At 40.8% G+C, this 7632-nt stretch overlaps 1 pseudogene across 1 annotated transcript; it reads left to right on the forward strand.

The window, feature by feature from the left end:
• Window positions 1-2918: 2918 nt before the first annotated feature.
• Window positions 2919-4140, forward strand: LOC110313849 (annotated as a pseudogene). The gene has a single exon (XR_002380129.1). The product of XR_002380129.1 is annotated as an L-lactate dehydrogenase A chain pseudogene (transcript).
• The last annotated feature ends 3492 nt before the right edge of the window (window positions 4141-7632 follow it).

Genomic DNA, 7632 nt, shown 5'->3' on the forward strand with positions numbered 1-7632 from the left:
TAAGGTCAACAAAAATGTTCCTGCAATAGTGTTCATTAGCAGAGCTGCTCAGGGACGGTTAGAAATTGTCCATGCTCTAGTTTCTGCCATGGGTGGAACTGTTTGCTTCATTTTTTTAGCCATTGCTTAGAATTGAGATTCCCAAATCTTCATCTTCATTCCTCACTCATAACACATTTAACAATTTTAATACATGGTTTTTTGAAGGTTGATAGATCACCCTCTAAAGAGACAATATTCCTTCCTTAAAGTGCTATGGGTCGTGTAGTTAGCAGGACCACTAGCTGTCTGGGTTCCCAATGCCATTGTGCTATTTTCTCCCCTCTCAGTTACCTCTGCAACATTCAAATTGCCATAAAGTCCAACAGCCTTTGTCCCCGTATAGTATCCTTAATACCTACTTGTGAATTCAACACACATTTATCAAGTGATAGGAACAAGGCTAAGAATGGAAATTCTGTATATGGGCTAGCCTGGCCTCTCTATTATGTTACCTCTATTATCATCATTTTTAATCAAGTCTGAAAAGATTACAAATTCCTGGACTGTTCTTCCACTGATAAGTCTTATATTTTTAATGTTTTTTCATTTAATTTGAAAGACTAGATTTCATCCCCTGCACATGAGCCTGATATATGTATGACCCACCATGATTAATGATTTGCTAGCCCAGCCAAAATCATTCATATCAATTAGAACTTGTCAGAATCCCTCCAGTGTTGATGTGACCTCAGAGATTTTCCCCAAAGATCTGGAAAGAAATCATGAGGATCAGAAACTTTATTTTTAAAAACATTTTATTACACTTACTTAGTGTGTATTTGTATGAGGTGTGTACAATGTCATGCGTGGGAACCAATTCTCTCCTTCTACTATGTAGGTTCCAAAGATTAAATTCAGGTCACAAGCACCTTTAACTTATGGAGCCATTACAGTGACCCCAAAATCAGAAACATTCTATGGAATTATCTAAATTATAACACAATTCCCTTAAAAGAGCTCTTTAAACTTTTTCTTAGGTAATTCTACTAGAAGTTATTTTCTTATACAAAAACGAGCCTTTTTAAAGATTTTCTACTTTTTTTAAAAGACACTGTCTGACTATGTAGTCTAGTTGGAATGTATAGAAATTCATTTGCCTCTGCCCCCTAAGTGTTTGTATTAAAGGTATATGTCACCACAACTAGCCTTAATTTTAATGGAACATATTTGTATATCTGTTAAGGAAAACCCCAAATGGCTTATATCTTCCAGATTGCTTTCATTGGGCAACAAAACCATTCCCTTAGATTTATTTTGAAAGGTGTAAGGGTTAGACAAAATAGATACCTATTTAATATATATCTTGGTGAATTGGGTCATGTACTTGAATTTAAATGTTGGTCTTGGGCCAGTGAGATGACCTTGCAGATGAAGGTGCTTGATGCCAGGACTATTTGAGTTTGATCCCCAGAACCCAAGCCAAAAACTGATTTCTGCACGTTATCCTTTGACCTCCACATGTATGCTATGGCACAAGTGTGTACACACATAAACTAAATTAATTAATTCATTTTTTAAATGTTAGTTCTAAATCAAGAAGCCATTTAAACTCTACAAGTATTTGGCAACCATTCTGGATAGATCTTAACTAACTTAGTCTGAAGTTTTGTTCAGTTGGCAGAAAGCTCTTAAGAGAAAGGTTAATGTATCAAAGCATGATAATTTAAAAACTCCATAAATGTGCTGTTAGAAACAAAAATATCAACCTTCAGTTGTTCAGAGGCTTCTTATTTCTTCAGGAATTGTTTTGGACTCTCTCCCATCAAATAGAGCAAAACAAAGCAAGCAAAGGAATGCATGCCATGCATTTGGTTTTTTCCAAGGTCAGAAGGCATAGTGGCCCCGGTGATATAAACAAACAATTGAAGGGATATGCTGAAGTGGAAACTTAAGGGTTCTTTGGAAACTCAGTTGAATGATGGGGCAAACATGTGAAGGAACATTTCATTAAAGTGGACACAGGTGTGAAAGGCTAAGGCAGACTCGTAAAGGAACATCTCACTGAAGCAGACACAGGAGACAGGATGTTCTGCTAAAGCAAGCACATGAAAGGACATGTGAGGAAGGATTATTTGCTAACAACACACAAGTATTGGTCTGCCTTACACTGCATAGCTGAGCTCCATTTGTCAGGACTCCAAAGAGAGAAACGCATCAAAACACTTCTGGTGGTGTACTGAAGTTTCTGGCTGCTTCTGAGGACTTGGGCTGATTGGAAGCATGTGCTGAGGCAAGACCTGTGCTGAGGCAAGACCTGTGCTGAGGCAAGACCTGTGCTGAGGCAAGGCACATGAAGGACACCTGATGTTTGGAGAGAGTATAAATAGGACTCCACAGAGTGATGGAGACAGAGCTTGGCTTTCTGGTACAGCTAGCTGTACAATGCATGTGGGTCTTGCTTCTATACTGACATTCTCTTCTCAGGGAGAGACACAATGCACAGCCTACAACTTCTGGTGTCCCTCTGGGTCCTTCCTGCTGACTCGAGCTGAGGCTGAGGCCTGGCTGTTTCTGCTAGGTTCTGTCACCACTGTTGCTAACCAGACTCTAACGAACTGTACTGCAGGTGTATCCTTGAAGTGTTTGCAAGTGGATCGAGCTGGACTGTGAACTGAACTGCCAATTTCCAGACAACACAGACAGGAGTTGCTCCAAAGAACCTTTCTAAACAGGTCCACTTCCCCCTGTATCCTTTCTTTTCCACTACCTCTGGTGGGTGGTGGGCTAAAAAGGAGGTTAAAGTATTTAAGAACCAGCATTAAATATAAGGTTTGAAAAAAATAGGTGCTGGAGCCACTGTCACCGAGCCCAGGCCACGCTGCTGCTTCTTGAACACCCCACCCCACCCCACCCCACTTCGTGCACTAGCAGTCTCAAAAGATTCAAAGTCCAAGATGGCAACCGTCAAGGACCAGCTGATTGTGAATCTTCTTAAAGAAGAACAGGTCCCCCCAAACAAGATTACAGTTGTTGGGGCTGGTGCTGTCTTCTTAACGAAGGACTTGGCAGATGAGCTTGCCATTGGTGACGTCATGGAAGACAAGCTAAAGGGCTAGATGTCTTCCATGACAGCATGGAAGCCTCTTCCTTAAAACAGCAAAAACTGTCTCCAGCAAAGACTATTGTGTGACTGCAAACTCCAAGCTGGTCATTATCACAGCGGGGGCCAGTCAGCAAGAGGGAGAGAGCAGACTCAGTCTGGTCCAGCGAAACGTGAACATCTTTGTGAGTACAGTCCACACTGCAAGCTACTTATTGTCTCAAATCCAGTGGATATCTTGACCTACGTGGCTTGGAAAATCAGTGGTTTTCCCAAAAGCCAAGTTATTGGAAGTGGTTGCAATCTGGATTCAGCTTGGTTCCATTACCTGATGGGAGAAAGGCTGGGGTTCACCCGCTGAGCTGTCACAGCTGGGTCCTGGGAGAACATGGAGACTCCAGTGTGCCTGTGTGGAGTGGCATGAATGTTGCTGGCGTCTCCCTGAAGTCTCTGAACTAGGCACTGATGCAGACAAGGAGCAGTGGAAGGTGGTTCACACGCAGGTGATGGACAGTGCGTACGAGGTGATCAAGCTGAAAGGTTACACATCCTGGGCCACTGGTCTCTCTGTGGCAGACTTGGCCGAGAGCATAATGAAGAACCTTAGGTGGGTGCATCCCATTTCCACCATGATTTAAGGGTCTCTATGGAATCGATGATGACCTCAGTGTCCTATGTATCCTGGGACAAAATGGAATCTCGGATGTTGTGACAGTGACACTGACTCCTGAGGAAGAAGCCCGCCTGAAGAAGAGTGCAGACACCCTCTGGGGAATCCAGAAGGAGCTGCAGTTCTAAAGTCTTCCCAGTGTCCTAGCACTTCACTGTCCAGGCTGCAGCAGGGTTTCTAGGGAGACCACACCCTTCTAGTCTGAGCTGTGGTCAGTACAGTGGTGTTGAGGTGATGTGGGGAAACATCTCAGTCCCACAGCTCTGCCCTGCTGCCAAGTGGTAGTTGTGTAGTGGTAACCTGGTTAGAGTGACAGTCCCACTGTCTCCAAGACACACTGCCAACTGTGCAGGCTTCCATTACCACAAGAGCCTGCTGCATTGAGGCCCTGCACACCCTCACCAAAGTTCCCAGTTAGTTATAATCTGGCTCCAATGTGTGAGGTTTACTCCTTTCTAAGGAGCAATAAACAGTTATTGGCTCCTAAATGCATCGAGAGTCCCAAGGTATATTTCCTGGTTCTTTCAAAAGGAAGCACTACCCCCTACCATTCTCATCCATGCAACCATAATAAAGACAGCATGGCCCTGCCAAAGACACATAGAAGTAGAAGGGAGACTTGTTGGAAAGAAGGGGCTTGACTAGAATGGAAAAAAGGATAAGAAAGAATAATTAAGGGGGAACATGTATGAAATAATAAATAGGACAACATTTTAAACAAATCAAATACCAAGAAAAATATTACAAACATACATGCTTGTATTTATCAAAACTAAATTGAAGATGAGAGAACAAATGAAAACCTGACTAAACAAAATCTGCCAGAGTCAGAAAGATGGCTCAGTGGTTAAGAGCATTGGCTACTCTTTCAGAAGACCCAGGTTCAGTTTCCAGCAACCATGTGGCAGCTCACAGCTGTCTGTAGCTCCAGTTCCAGGGGATCTGATACCCTCACACAGACATACATGCAGTCAAATCAGCAATATACATAAAATAAAAATGAAAGCAAGATCTACCTAGAGAAAAGAGAAATGAAGTGGGTTGGAAACCAGAATTGAAGTGAAACATATCTGAACATGACTTGTTTTATTGTTTGACTTTGGAAATAATGTAAGTATTTTAAGTTAACATAAATATTATATATAATATAATATAGCTAATACAACTATTATAAATAATATAAGCTTTTGAATGTAAATATTTAAACTAAAATATTTTTTTAAATGTTGACAAATATAGCAGAAAGACTGGAAGCAAGAGACCAAGGCAGTCTGTTATAAACTAGGGGTTCTGAAGTGGTTTTCTGTGTCTGTTTGCAAGTGCCTGTCTGGCTAAGAACAGTTCATGAGTTTATTCCTGGGGATACTCAAAAGTATAGTTGAGGGGATGGAGAGACAGCTTTAGAGTTAAAAGCACTTGTTGCTCTTGCAGAGGAACCAGGTTCGACTTCCTGGTACCCATGTGGTGACTCACAACCATCTCATAACTCCAGTTCCAGAGAATGTGATGCTTTCTTCAGACCATCTCTGGTATATACTTATATTCAGGTATAACATTCATATATAAATAAATAGATATATATATAGATAAATAAATACACATATGCACATGCACAAACCACATACATGTGTGCTCATATGTACATACACCACATACATGTGTGCACACGTGTACACACTATTAGTTGAATCTCAATGGTGGTGTTACTTACTCTAGAATGTAAATGTTGCAGTTTATTCACTATTGGTTATTCCTACATTACTAGCCCTTGCTAGTGCGGAGCATAGACAGTGAAAAGTGTGCCTTAATAGCACTGTGATAACACAGGTTCCTTTGATGCTCAGCCTTCTAAATCACACAGGATTCCTGAGCCTTCAGGTTCTTCATTCCCTACAAAATGACTCAAAGCCAATCAATTCCAATTAGCTCTTTACCTTTCTACTGCCACTGCAAGCACTGTCAGGACAATTCCATGGTCTTTGTTGTGTTGGTGAGCAAAAGTCAGCAAGAGCTGGGCTGGCAACAAGGTCTGATCCCTCTTTCTCCTTCAGTCACTACCCCTTGTGATGATACTACTCTGGAAGCTGCTTGGGCCCCTTCCTTAAAGTGACTTGGTTCTGCTTTCAATGCTGAAGTGTCCTGAGGCTGGGGAAGGACTCACCCAGAAAGCACTGTCCCCTTCCCCACCCCAAGACATTCTACTCTCAGCTCACAGCTGATGGAAGTTCTCTAGAGGGCAAGGTCTGCTGTCCTGTGTTTTAGAAAAGACTTTGCTTTCTTTACATTGGATGGGTAAACCTAGGGTGATGCCTATAGGGTCCATTTTGAGGATCTGCCACAGAAAGTGTGTGTGTGTGTGTGTGTGTGTGTGTGTGTGTGTGTGTGTGTAGTGTTTGAAGTGTATGCTGGGTATTTTCATTGACTGCATCAGGATTGTTGTATCTTAAGTAAATTACAATTTTTTTATATCTAGTCACTAGTTGATAAGTATTCAACCATACTGTAATGCCATGAGGATGAGCTGAATTCAGGACCCAAGTACAGAGTACGTTATTTAAGCTTTCATTTCCTTAACTTCCTTATTTTGTAAAAATATAGTTTTTTTTAAAAAAAATTTATGTGCATTGGTGCTTTGCTTATATATGTGCCTCTGTGAGGGTGTTGGGTCCCTTGGAACTGGAGTTACAGACAGTTGTGATCTGCCATGTGGGTGCTGGGAATTGAACCTGGATCCTCTGGAAGAGCAGCCAGTGTGCTTAACCACTGAACCATGTCTCCAGCCCAAACTTCCTTATTTTTGAAATGAGAACATTGAAATACATTGATGGGTGACTATAAAGATTAAATGAGAAAATTCATACAAAATGCTTAGCTCAGTAGTATTGGGTTTATAGCAAGTTCTTGTTAATGTTCATTCATAACAAAATAAGATGAGGAAAAACAACAGCCTAAAACAACATGCACACTTTGATAAGCAAATGCAACATGTTGTGTTTACTACTTAAAATGAACTTGGCTACCAGCATCCCTGTTGTATGTTAGCTCCCTTATACTCAGTCATGCTATAAACTTCAAAAGCATACCCTTTGCCCTACATTTCCCTGTTTTCTCCATGTTCCTGCTGCTGGAACCACTGTTCTGCCATTTATTTCTAAAACTTTGAGTGTGTTTACATTACATGTATAAATAAAATTGTGTAATAGTTCTTGTTGAATTCTGGGTTATTCCGCTTAGCATAATGTCTTTTGGTTTATTTCATTTTATCACTACCAGAATTTTTCTCTTTTTTAACCATTATAAAATATTCAATCACATATAATATATTTTTCCCATGTAAAGTATCAGAAGACACTTCAGTTGTTTTCCAAGTCTTGGCTACAGTGAATAATGATGAAAAGAGTATGTGAATGGAGATCTCTACTGAAGATATTTTTGAATATATCACAGAGCTAGAATTGCTAGACTGCATGTGTCTAATTGAGTTTTTCTGTTGCTGCCATAATACATTGACCACAACGAACTTCAGAAGGGAAAATGTGAGTTAGCTTACCCATCCCTATCACAGTCCATCACTGACTGAAATCAGGGTGAGAAGTCAAGGCAGAAACAGAATGAAGCAAACACTATAGAGGACCCTTGCTTGTTGCTAACTTCCCATGGCTTGCTCAGCCTGCTTTCTTATACTACCTAGGATCACACACCTATGGTCACTTGATTTTTGACAAGGGAGCTAAAACCATTCAGTGGAAAAAAGACAGCATTTTCAACAAATGGTGTTGGCACAACTGGTGGCTATCATGTAGAAGAATGAGAATTGATCCATTCTTATCTCCTTGTACAAAGCTCAAGTCTAAGTGGATCAAAGACCTCCACATAAAAC

The sequence above is a fragment of the Mus pahari genome, chromosome X, assembly GCF_900095145.1.
Source record: "Mus pahari chromosome X, PAHARI_EIJ_v1.1, whole genome shotgun sequence".
Taxonomy (NCBI): Eukaryota; Metazoa; Chordata; class Mammalia; order Rodentia; family Muridae; genus Mus; species Mus pahari.